At 31.6% G+C, this 13,813-nt stretch overlaps 1 protein-coding gene across 2 annotated transcripts in view; it reads left to right on the top strand.

Moving 5' to 3' along the window:
- LOC118183164 (uncharacterized) overlaps positions 1–13,813 on the top strand; it is a 224,488-nt gene that overhangs the window by 191,142 nt on the left and 19,533 nt on the right. The window lies entirely within an intron of this gene.

Here is a 13,813-nt window from a genome sequence, read left to right as displayed (position 1 = left end):
TAAAATCATATTTCTATTTATCTATGCCAAAGCTTTCATGTTGCTTCTTCTACTACGTATTTTATTTGTATTGGACTGGGTCTCGAATCCTACCGAGCGAACTGACTGCATGGGCGTTTTCGTGGTTTTCTCTATGTGTAGCATGTGTACAAATCAGTTTTTAGGTTTTATTATAGAGTATTTTACGAAGACATACCTTTCCTTAGGCCCATAACTCTGGAGTGTTTTGCCATAATCAAATGAACTAAACCATATGCATTCCAGCCACATCAGTAACCATCTCGGTCATGACTAAAAAATAATTGTTGCATCCTAAATTTATTACAATTAATATAGAGGTCATCTGCAAAATTATTACATATATATGTATACAGTAATTTATTAAATTACGTATTTTTAATAGAAATTAACAAACACACTACTGTGATCGCTCCTGTGAAACAACAAGTTTGCCGAAGTCAAATTTCAATGATATTGCTAGATTTTGACAAGTCCTAAAAATGGTCATCAATCATTCGAATTCCTTTTAGCAGTTTCACTGCCTTCGGCATGAGAAAAGTGCATTCAAACATGCATGAGGTCTCAGATATGGATGAAAAGTTTTCTGCTAAAATCACGCCGCTCTATATATTATTTGGCATCATTTTCCTGAGAATTACTATCCGCCTTTTGCTTTAACTGAAAAACGTGGTGTTATTTAGCAGTCTGTGTAATTTTAGTTAGGTTGTGTCCTGATATTATTTCACTGAATTTTTAAATACAACGGATGTGATTATACTTATTTAAATGCAATATCATTCGATAGCATGACTAGTATTGTAATTCTAATCTTCTAATCAATATCATGGTTTCGATTTTTCAGATTTTGCACGAAGGTTTGTTAATTGGTTTCTTTTGCGACTCTTTCGAATTGGAAAATCAATATGGCTTGTTCTGTATGCAAAATAAATTATTCTATATTTTTGAAATTCTAAACTTTTCTAGTTCTTTTAATTTCCTTTTTTTTTACTTTTAAGGAAATAAAAATATTAAAGAGAGAAGCAATATCAATAATGCTCGATTATGCATTTTTTATGATAACTACGTTTGTATCCCATAAAATAATTTCTGCATACTATGCAGTATTTGTACAAATGATATTATCTAACAAAGCAGGGAATGATTATAATCATATTTTTTTTAGCTTCTTCAACATAGTTTACTGAGTGGTAAAAGATACACATTTTTAATTACTAATCCGAAGTCAACTGCTTTTACTACAAAATCCAAAAGATGGCATTTTAGTGTTCTGTCGAAATAAGCTATGTAAAAAGTACAGCGACAAAAGAACTTTCAGTTTTATATTTCCTTGTATCAGTACTTTGTAACGGAAATATTTTAAAGGCAAATGATTAGATTTTTGTTCAGACTGTGATGACAATTTATGATACCATTTAGCTTACTGAAATTTCAGTTGGCTCCAAAATGTGTTGAACTCAGGACCATTTTTTTCAGGTGAAAGCAGATTTTCTACCTAATATTGTTAAATCATAACATACGCTTTTATCATCACTCAGTACTGGAGATACATTTCTATTTGGCACTACCTAATTTACACAGGGGCAAATAGCTTATGTGTATCAAGTCTCTCTTTCAGAGAGGTCTCTAAATTCGTATATAATATCTCGTTTCTTGAAGCTTCAAACTTCCTTTTAATTAACGCTCATGGGTGTAACTAGTCTTTGTTACTGTATGAACATCACATTTGAAGTTCATGATGTTACATGAATATGAGGGTCTTTTGATTCTACAGATGCAATCTATATTGGATCATACTGAACAGATAAGCGTTTTAATTACACCAATTTAATATTATCTCCGTAACTTAATTTATTAATTTCTGCAGTTTTATTTCAATAAAATTGATAAGAGTCCTTTTTTAGGGGGGGGAGCTATAACTTTTTTATGTTTTTATTTTTGTTATACTTTCTTGTAAGAAGTAAAAAGAAGTATTGTAATAGTGACAAATTTTGGGTATCATATTTCAAAGAAAATATCCATTTTCACTGTTCACGAATCAGTTTGGACCATTTTTTGCGCGAAATCCGTACGTATGGACAAATTAAATAACTATTTTTCCCAAAATGGATGCAAAATGGATTCATAAGGGATACGTTTTATGAAGCACATACCTATATATGTATCTTAATGACTCAAGAGCGACGTGCCGTAGGAAGTTGAAATTTTGTACATGAGGCTTCTGTAAGATCTAGTTACGCACTTCTCTTTTTTTTATTTATTTATTTATTTTTTTTTTATTTTCTGTTTTTCAATCGGCAGCATTAAACCTGTACTGGCATTACCATTCCATTATCTATTGTTTTTATTACACCTTAATGTGCTCCTTCAAGCGGACGCGTCGGAAATTGGAACAGAGTATTTGTACAAATGATATTATCTAACAAAGCAGGGAATGATTATAATCATATTTTTTTTAGCTTCTTCAACATAGTTTACTGAGTGGTAAAAGATACACATTTTTAGTTACTAATCCGAAGTCAACTGCTTTTAAGACTTTGAAGATATTTTGACAACAAAGACTTTGAGGAGACTTTGAGGATATAAAGATATTGACAAAGTTTTTTTAATTCATTTAAAAAAAATGTTTCGCGTACAGTTTCAATTGTCTGTTAGTTAAAAAGTTAACTTTCAATTGTGTGCATCAAAAACTTTTTCTTCTTGCCCTTTGGCTTAACTGTTTGTTTTTGCTTATAAACTAATTTTAGTTGTAAAAATAGTTTTTAAAGTGTTCGTCAAATTATATTTTAACTGATTTTAACTCTTTGGTATTTCAGTTTGTAGAGATTTATATTTATTTTAAATAACCAATTTTATTTAATTTGTTATTCTCTCTTATAAGCCTTCATTCCCCTAATTGTCAGCGCCAGAATAACTGATAATTAGGGGTAGTGTTCAGTAGGAAAGAGAGAGAGTTAGGCTATTGCCGTCACCTCTGTTGCTTAAGCCTTTGCTGACAGAGTTATTGCTGGTTCGCGTGGCTTATTTGTATTTACTTGCTGCCACTAGTTTTTGACAATGGACTAAGAAACAGGAATTATTCTGAGCCGTGCAGTTTAATTCAACGACTTCCACGTATCTTCAAATCTTTAGTTAGTTCTTTTATTTCAGTTACCGTCCAAGCAGAGGCGTAGTTTGTTAGCATCGAGTTGACGCATTGTAAATTTTAAAGAATTAATAAAGGGTACTTTTAACCTTGTGCAGATACTACACGTATAGTTTTCACACAGGAGTGAATCAAGTGGACTCTACATTTTTCTTAAACCCCCGTCGAAAACTAGTGGCAGCAAATAAATGTAATTAAGCCACACGAACCAGCAATAACTCTGGGAGCAGACGCTTAAGCTACAGAGGTGACAGCAGTAGCCTAACACTCTCTGCCTATTTCCTACTGAACCTCAGTTTTTAAACTCTTTCTTCAAGGTAGAATTTGCATTCCTTCACCAGTGCTACCAAATTTAAATATTTTGGTATTGACAATTAGGGGAATAAAAGCTTATAGGAAAGAATAAGAAATTAAATAAAATTTTTTATTTAAAATAAATATAAATCCCTATAAGGTTTTTAAATGAAGATGTTCTGACTTTAATGTATTTTTTGTCTTTCTGCGAAGTGAAAACTGAATTGATTGAATGAGAAATATCTCTGTAACGAAATTCGAGCAAATACATTTAAATGAAGTGCCGCAAAAGATATGTATAATTTAATAGACCGTATAAGGAGGTCATGTGATCTCCATATCAGATTTTTGCCGAAAAGAATCATGTCTAGGTTTAAAATACGTAAACGTATTATGTTATATGATGTGCTAAGCATAACTAAAACCATAAAAACAAAACATACGGAAAAAAACAAGAGTATTTCGTTTCTTTGTTTAATTAAATTTAAATGATAAATAGTAAATTATTCACGAAATATATTTTGCTATACTATATTAAAAAAATAGATGGGGAGATGCGTCTATAAGAGCTTTTGCTGCTCACTTCTTTTTGTATTAAATAACCCCTGCGTCCAGTAATAATTGGCCTGCACAAAAATCGCAGCATTTCTGAAATTCTCTTCAGTGCTATGCAAAACATACTTATGCGTATACTAAGCAAATGTTTATAGACATTCAGATAATCTCATAAAATGGGAACCTTACAAAACTATCTTTAAGCAATAACTCGAAATCTGCATTTTAAAATCTCCGCTTGGAAACATGTACCAAACGATGCAACAGAAACGGATAGGGAAGAAATTCGTTGAAGCTTGCGTTATTGTTGAACGCTTGCGAATTTGAGAGCAATAAAAAGAATGTTATTTCATTCGGAGCTATGATTCTGAAATGATATTTCGTGTGATACATATCGTCGGGATAATGCGTTTTATGTTCTCGCTCAGTACGCGTATAACAAATAGGAGCCAAGAAAACACTCCTTTCACATGACATTAAGAAGGTGCTATAAAAAATTCTCTTTTATGAATGCAATAAAGTAACGTCTGTGCTGCAATCTAAAATTCCAGACCGTAGTAACAATAAAAACTTCACCCTCGAGCTGCTACTGTTCTGGAGAGTAGTATCTTACTGCTACGAATGGTCCGCAGTTTAAGAGACTTTTAAGAATTGTAGTGATATAAGTCACTTTAGAAATATTGGCTTCCAGAAATGTTAAGAACTGTAGTGATATAAGTTGTTTGTTTTCAAGCCTCCGCTGTAAATAAAATTTAAAATGAACTCAAGATTGTAGATCTACTTAGGTAATGTTGCACGGAAGCGTTCTCCCATTCCAAATTCAATAAAAGAAATATTGAACAGCTACCCTCAAAGTGGAGTTAAATTGAGAAAAATATATACCAAAGTGATGTAATATCCAACTTTGATTTAGAGATAGCTGATTTAATGGTATCCTCAACGTAATGCTTGTTTAGGTTGATCCATTCGAAACCGTAAGAAACCAATACCAAATTATTCTCGCTTTAGAAATAATTATCTTCAGTTCCGTTATAATATTTTGTAAAAATTAATATCCGCTAAAGAAGACAGTTTATAGACGTTTCCTTTATAAAGCACAGCAATATTCTACAATTCAGTTTTCGAGAAATTTAAAATCACCTTATAGCATCAGAAAACGAAAAATTCGGTTAAAATATCCTGTCTTTGATTCTATTTATTAGCTAGTCTTTGATTCTATTTATTAGCTTCTTTCTCTTTTTGGCTAAAGTAAATGTCGAGGAACTTAGTGAACTGTTAAGCGACATATCGCTGAGTTTAAATAACAAAAGTCGTAGACTCAAGAAGGGCTAGCTACCCTTTATTTCACTCAAAATAAGACGAACAGTTGGTACCTTTCTCGGGCTTACAACAAAGCCTCAACTTGGGCTTAAACTCAGAATAAGAAATAAGAACTAAATTAGAATTAACTAAGAGACTTAGGCGAAGCTAACAGAACTATCTAACGTAGTTGGCCCTTAATTTAAACTACCCGGCGAATATCAAAAGGCACGTAATATACGGCCGAGCGTAACAGCTTCATTAGAGATTTAGCCCTAAGGCAAACACACGCTACTCAGGATTCCTAGCTCTCACTTACGAAGTAAGTTGAATCTTCCTTAAACACTAACTCATCTGCATTCAAAGCGATTCTGAAATTCATTCTGGTAGGGAGTTGTAAGAGTAAACAAGGTTTGATAGGAAAGTGAGTTAAAACTAAAATAATTGTTCTAAAATTAAAGTATACCTTACAAATTGTAAAAAGGCTTTAATGTATAAAAGAACGCATGTATAAAGGAATGAATGTATTGTAAATGGTGTACAAAAATATGAAAGTATTTTAATAGTTTTAAGTTATCTTTTTATGTTGCTAAAGACAAGTATCTTTTGTGTTTAATGATGTTTTTAAGGAAAAAATAAAAAAGTAACGAAAATTTAAAGCACATAGTTTGTACAATTCAATATTAAAATTCACTTCTTCCTTCTGAATGCTGACGACATTGCAGAATAAGTTCTCTTTCAGTAGTAATAATAAGGATGAACATTTCAAAAACAAAGTTTTGCAGAATTTCCGAGGATGAGATTACTTTTTATATAGACAATATTTTCTTAGAATTTTACTAAGCACTTTCAAATAAAGGAATCTTCCGGCCTTTATTAAACAGTACGTGCATTGATAAGAAAATAAATTTAATAACAAAATCTGAAATGTTTCAGATTTTAAATTACGTCCAAAGGGGCGTTTTTTAACATTTTGTGTGTTACCTTTCTTTTATTAAATATCATGTTCCTCGCACTTAAACCATAAGATCCAGTGCAACAGCAATATCGCAAAATAGTTTTAAAACGAGCATATCTTTAGAATTTCCGATACAGAGACTCACGCGCTGGAGATAAAAATGTTTTTTCTGCACAACGTTGCCATTGCTCGCTTTGAAATCCTTGAGTTTGTTAATCAAAAATTCGTCAAAGTTTTAAAAAATAGGAAATCGATCATAAAACAAATTTCAAATTTCAAATTTGGTCTTCCACATGCTCATATTCGTTGGAGGATTACGTTATTCAAAATTCGATGACTCTATGTACCGTTGTTTTATCACAATACGAGAAATATACATACATTTATGCAGATTTTTCATTATTTAATTTCTTCAAATATAATGCAGGACTCTAACATTTTGTGGCAACAGTTTGAAAAGTAAACCGACATTTATGAGTCCGACGCAAAATGCCAAAACGAAACTAATAGTCTTTCGGGATTCAAATCCCTTTGGACTAAAAAGAAGTAGAATTTTGAACAAATACTTATAAAGTATGACCTTGACTTTTTAATCACGTTATTAGATAAGCCGAAGAAAGGTAATCATTCAGTTTAAATAGTTTATATTTGATAAGAAAAATTAATATATTATCTTTTAATTAGCATAGTCTACAAAAACAGTAATGCTTTTATCACTCAATTAGTAGATTGAGGTTACTACACCTCTGCGATTTAAAACAACAAAGACTTTGAGGATATTTGACTCAATGATTGTTTGAATAATAGAAAACATTTAACTGAAAATTCAAATGCCATTTTTAGGTAATTTTGTTACGTTTACTTTCTGATTCTAATATACACAAACATCTTTGGGTTCGAGGTTACGTAGGTAAAAGCATAGATAAGTATTATTTTGAATATTTATTATTTTCTACTTTACATTATTTCTTTTACGATTTATCTAAATGAGAAATCAAATATAAATAAGAAAATTTCCAGAAAGAACTAATTTCTTTTTTAATTTAAGAGATTTTGATATTTTTTTATTCTTATCGAAAGCTAAAAATCTGCACGTAATTAGATTTTTTTCCTTAACTGCGCTCAATTTCTTTGTTTCGTGTAAATATGTATTTTTGAAGTATTAAAATACAGTGCTTTAATTGGCAAAAGCTTTTTTTACTTATTACTTAATCTTACAATTTACCAGAACACTCTTTAGAAAGAACATAGACATTAAATTGTGCTACAAAATGAAATAAATAAAAGCTTTATAACTACCGTTTGAATCAAATGCAGATTTCTAGTCTTTAGAATTAACGAATGTTTAAATGTAAAAAAAATCTACTCCCTCATAGAATATTATTTATCAGTTTTTACCTGTTCTTATTTGCAACTCTAATTAATATTAAATTCTAAATAAAATAGTCGACTTATTTTTTTCATTGCATTATATCAGTACAACTTTAATTGTTTCCTTTACCACCAATATAAATGCTTTAAAAATACGTACAAACTAATATTAAAAGTCTTTTTAAAGCCTTTCAAGACATTATGAAATGTAAGTAAATCGATTTGAAATAAATAATTGTATGTCAGGGCCACATGTAAACAATTAAACAAGTATTTTCCTCTTCTGAATAATAGTCGAACAAGCAAATCTATATCTTTAATTAAATAGCTCACTAGGAAAGATTTTTATAATTTATCAATCAAAATATGAATCTCTCCTTAATTTATCTTTCAGTTCATGCCTTACATTACATGACCTAAAGAAGTCTAGAAATTTTCAGCTTTAAATAAAAATAGAATTCAAACCAGACAAATAGTAAGAAAAGCTCAAGTAAACAAATTCAAAGGCTGATTTATATTGAAACATCTTGCCTTGGGAAATTAGATTAGTCTTAGGAGTTCACAATTTCTCCGACTTTAAGTAGCAAATGATACCGATGATACAAATTACACACTATTAATGGTATCTTCGCTGTCTGAGGTATTGGGTTCTAGCTTTTCGTCATTAATCAACACAAATGCTGATGTCAATTCCTGAACGATTCCAAGATTAATCTTTGTCCATAAAACTATCTCCATGCATTTTGAGTACGTGAATTCTTTCATCTTTTATTTTGTATAACAATAAAAGCATAATAAAAGGAGAAGTAAATAGTGAATCTTTACAAATCATTACTCTCTAAAACCTGAGCAGGCTTTTCTTCTCTAAGACAAATCTAGCAACGGTTTTTTTTTTTTTTTTTTTTTTTTTTTCATAACAGTGCTTTGATAACCTATAATATTTTTCCTAGAAAAAATCTGATGTGAACACATGACTTCCTTGTGTGAGCTATTAAACTGTGTACATTTTTGCTGAATTTCATTAAATTAAAACTTATTTCCTCGAATTTCATTAGAGCTATATTTCTCATTCAATTTATTCAGTTCTCACTTCGCAGCAAAGCAAAAATACATAAAAACTCCAAACACCTTCATAAAAAATTGTAAAATTCAGAAAAAACCTAAAACACCAAATACAGTTAAAACAGTTTAAAATTTTTTAAAAATTGAAATTAAAGTTTCTACTCAAAAGAAAGCAATTCGGCCACCGGGCAAGAAGGCAGATTTTGCGGTGCACAAAACTGTATGTTTACTTTTGGTCCCATTAGGCAAAAAGACATTGAAGGTGCAGAAACTGACTAAATTCACTATTCTACAGAGTTTCAAATGTAAACAAATAGCAGTTAGTTAGGCTTAACTCGCTGCTTATAGTTTTAAATTGTTGATAAATCTACAACCATTGCATGCAGATTAATTTAAGGCATAAAAACCTTAACCGGAACATGAAAACTATATAATTTAATCCCTTTTAAGCCAAAAAGTGCACAATTTATCAACATATAATATAAGGTATTTCTCCCGCCTTCTTAGCATGCCTTCGTGGTGTAGTAGTCAGCACGCTCGACGCGTATTCGAGAGGTCCGTGGTTCAATTCCCGGTTAGAGCACTGCTCTTTTTCCACCTCTCCTGCTTCGAAGTTACCTAATGCCTCTACAGTGGCGCCCGAACTGAAAGTTCGTGAATGATGATTCTTCATCACCAGGATTTGGCGATGGAGTCCCCTAATCCCCAGTCGCCCTTTAAAAAGAGGAGTAGATAAGGTATTTCTTAGCATTCTTAGCATGCCTTCGTGGTGTAGTGTTCAGCACTTTCAACGCGTATTCTGGCGTGAGAGGTCTTTGGTACGAGTTCCGGCGAGGGCATTGCTCCTTTTTCATCTCTCATGTTTCGAAATTACCTAATGTCTGTACAATAAGAATTAAAAAAGAAGCTTACCGGGCCATGTAACAGAGTTGGGTTCATACAAAATTATATACAAAATTTCAACATCCTACGGCTACTCGTTCCTGATGCATAAATACGAGATACATAAATACGTACGTACGTACATACGTCAAGAGGGAAAAAACTCTTCTGAATCCATTTTAAATCAATTTTATGATCTGTTTTGGGGAAAAAAAAAAAAAAAAAAAAAAAAAAAAAAGTCCTTTAATCTGTCCACAATGCTTTATTTTATTTTTATTCTGTACAGATGTCAAGAAAAACATCATTCAAATCGTTTCGAGAGCGGTTGAAATGGGCACTTTCGTTGAAATATGATATCCGAATTTTTTCAGGATTATAATACATCCTTTATCTGGTACCAGGAAGTAAATAGAACGACGTCAAATTTGAATTGAATTAGTTTCTAACTACATAGCCTTTTGCAATATAATTTTAATCATAGTAAATGCAGAGAGATGCATGCAAAGAACATGGTTCATAATATTCATAATGTTGCGAGAAGAAAGAACACATAGAATTATGAAATTACTTAAATGAATTGATTTGGGATAGATAAAACATTAGCAAAAAATAATGGAACTTTTGTAAGATCATCTTTTGGAAGCTCAAAGATTATTTTCCTAAAGTATTATATCTCTACGGAAAAATAATATTTGGAAGATTCTTTTTATTCTATGTCATCTTCAGAGAAGTTTATAAATGACCTGTTTTATAATGCTTTTTTATGATTTTATCATTTATCAATAATGTTTATAATAAAGCTATTTCTGGACATTTAGAAGAGAACAAATAGATCTGTTCCATATAATCCAATGTGACAGCCAAAGAGCATAGAACAGTTTCGTTTTGGATATTGTGAAAGTTATTCCAAAAGAAATAAGAAGTACAAATTGTTAATATTTGGCAGATCAGTGCGTACATGAAAACGCAATATAGCGTAATTTAAATTAAGATTTACTTAGTCACTTGATTGATGGTCTGCTACAAATAGCCAATCATATTTGGGGAACTCAAATTTCAGATTGAAAGAGTTAAATTAATTATGGTACAGAACCATTGATAGACAGAAATATTTAAACTTCAAAAATATGTATAAAGTAGTCAAACAAAATCAGTTCTTTAATTTTAAAATGAAATGTATTGCACACAATTATTAGATATTTTTTTTTAAATTTATAATTTAATGTATGTTTATTTAATGTATGTTTCGTTCGACCAGTAGCAAATCATGAATGTTTATGTTTTTGTAAACCAATTTTAGCCCAAAAGCACGCTAAAGCCCATATGGACTATTACTTTCAAAACGGCAATTTGCGTCGAATCGCTTAAAGATTTGAATCACTTTTAAAATTGTTGCCACCAAATATTATGGCCATATATTATAGCTAAGGAAGTTAAATAATAAAGAACTGCATGAATGTGTGCATGTTTCTCGCACTGTGAAAACTACAACGTTACCGGCCATTAAATTCTGAATAACGTACTCCTCCACCTGAATATGGACACCTGGAAGCCTGAATTTCGAATTTTTTTTATTACCAGTTTCGGATTTTGTAAAACTTTAACGAATGTTTAATTTAAAAAAACTCAACGATTTCAAAGCGAACAGTGGTAACAATGTAAGTGATAAAACATTTTTATCTCCAGTGCGCGAGGCTGTTTTGTCCGAAATTCTCAAGGTCAGCTATTTTTAAATATTCTATCCCAAAGGGGCGTTTGCCCAAATATTGTCAAAACATGTATGTATGTGTAAATGAAAAAAACGGCGCTTTGGGCGTAATATAAAATCTGAAGGATTTCAGACTTTTTAAATATTTTTTGTATTATTAATTTTAAATGTTGTTTATTTATACACTCCTTTCATACACTTAAAATATTTATTTACTAATTGGTAACGTATAAATCTCTAGTAAGTTCAGAATTATTTTTAACTTGGATACCTAAACAATTACTTTTGTTCCTTCAGCTTGAATTTAACACAAAACTTAAGACCCGAAGTTAATACTCCTAACTTTAACAGCAAGAATTGTAAGGTTATACAAGGATCAGTCAATATTTGCAAAGAGAAAAGCTGAGGCATAAATTTCGAGTCTAACAGTGGCCGATTAGTTATTATCGCTGAATACTGGTAGTTTGACTTGGTTTGCGTTAAACTTAAGCGAACGGGCTATTTGTGTGTTTGGTTTTCGTACTTTTTCGCATTTTTAACGTGAATGTGAGCCAGTTTCCGTCAGAAAGTCTTCCAGGAAGGCATCTCTTTTTTTAGGTACTAGTCTTCTAGCTTTACGTAGAATTCTATAACAACGACAAAAAAGATCTATGTAAGGCATACATCTGTGATCAGATGTGACCTTAACAAACGAATCTCAAATGTTCTATAATCTTGCAGTTATATAAGTCATTCTGCAATGAATTTCAGTGCTCTTAATGTAAAATGTATCGGCTAGAGAGAATAACGCAGAAAATGAGCGCTTCTATGACATGTACCATTATTACACCAATGACATGGAACTCAAGGTTTGTTTTGTATTCCATCAAATGTTTAAAAATTCATCCTCTCACATAAAACGTCACTCATGGAACTAAGTGCTTGATGAAAAGAAAAGGCAGTACTTTTTTCCTTTCCCAGCAGAGGCATAGAAAGTGAGACATACGAAACCCGCTTTATGAAGACAGCACAGGATGTAAAATACCTTTCTAGCCATAAAGTGGCTTTGTTAGTTTGTTGGTTTTTCTCACGTGATGAGAATCTGAGCATTTTCCTTTCTTTGCCGCTTTTAAAATTCAGGATTTTAATTCAAAAACTGTCTTTCCAACAGTTAAGGCAAAAATTTATAGGTCAAAATGATTTCTTAGAATGATTTTTTTCATGCTTTAATTTAGTTCTTGTGCTACAAAAATGAACAAAATATAATTGGCAAACCAATATATTGCATTTGAAATAATTTTATTTACAATGCATTTATGTATTGGAACGCATTTTCTTATGTTCAAGAATTATGTTGCCTCATTTTGTATGCTATGTTCTGAAAACTAAAAAATCAGTTCACAATGTGCAGTTTTGTATTCAAATGTATTTTTGACATCTCAGTCGCTAAATTTATTACTTTTAAAAATCATTTCTTTGAAAAAAAAATATTAAGTACATTATCGGCTTCCTCCATCTCGCAAAATACAATAGTATTTTAGAAGCACAAATGACTTAAAGTGAAGAAAGAAATCACGAATAATTTATTTCAGGGATCATTTTGCGTCTTTCCGAACCTCCAAAAATATACCTCCATAATCATATCAATTAAAGCATAAAACCTTACACAATGTAAAGCAAACATGTTGCATATATACATATACATACACAGAGAGAGACTATATGGAATAGAAATAATGTACCCGCAGTGTATTTTTACCTTACCTTATTGGGAAGAAAGCGAGCACGACTGATGGCTTGCAGAAAGGTCATATGAGTGGCAATTGTCTCTTTGATGAACCACCCGAATTTCAATCATGAGTGGTGTTGGAGATTTGTAGGAATGCAATTTCGAGTTCATACGCCAGGCTGCAATATATATAAATCTTCTCTCTGCTTATATTAGTATCGGTGACCACCAGTAGTTCGGACATCTGACAATCTGACTCAGGTTCGATCTCAACGACGTGAGTTTTCGTATTTTCTTCCACATATAGCTTCTTCATGAAATATAGCCCCCTTCCCGTAAGGCAGATAACCCACGTGTGCTTTTTTGTTTTGAATTAATGCAATATTGATGTTGGAATTTTATTGGTGCATATCCAACATGAAGAGCTTGAACTGCAATATCATTCTTGCCTTCTAAATTCGGATCATATTTTTTCTTAGTTCTCTTCGATAACAAAACCATCAGCAAATCTATTACAAATATGCATGGCCTTTCATGGTTGAAGACACTTTTTTATAAAATCAGTGCATAAGCGAAATGCTGAATGGTATTTTACTCTTATCATTTTTTCCGAAAAATTGCACTGAGCTGAAACCTGAACATATAAAAACGCTAAATCTTTATTCGAGTCCCGCCACACGCGCTGGCTTCATAGGAATCTTCGGGTTTTTCCCTATGCGTAGCCTGGATATGAGTCAGCTTCAATGAAGGCATCTCTTTACTTCGGCAGATAGCCCTCGAGTGTTTTCTCATAATCAAAGAAACTAAATCAAA

Source organism: Stegodyphus dumicola, chromosome 3, assembly GCF_044657685.1.
Source record: "Stegodyphus dumicola isolate Sdum_Otavi_A_Nest chromosome 3, ASM4465768v1".
NCBI lineage: Eukaryota > Metazoa > Arthropoda > Arachnida > Araneae > Eresidae > Stegodyphus > Stegodyphus dumicola.
This window is presented reverse-complemented; position numbering and strand designations above follow the sequence as displayed.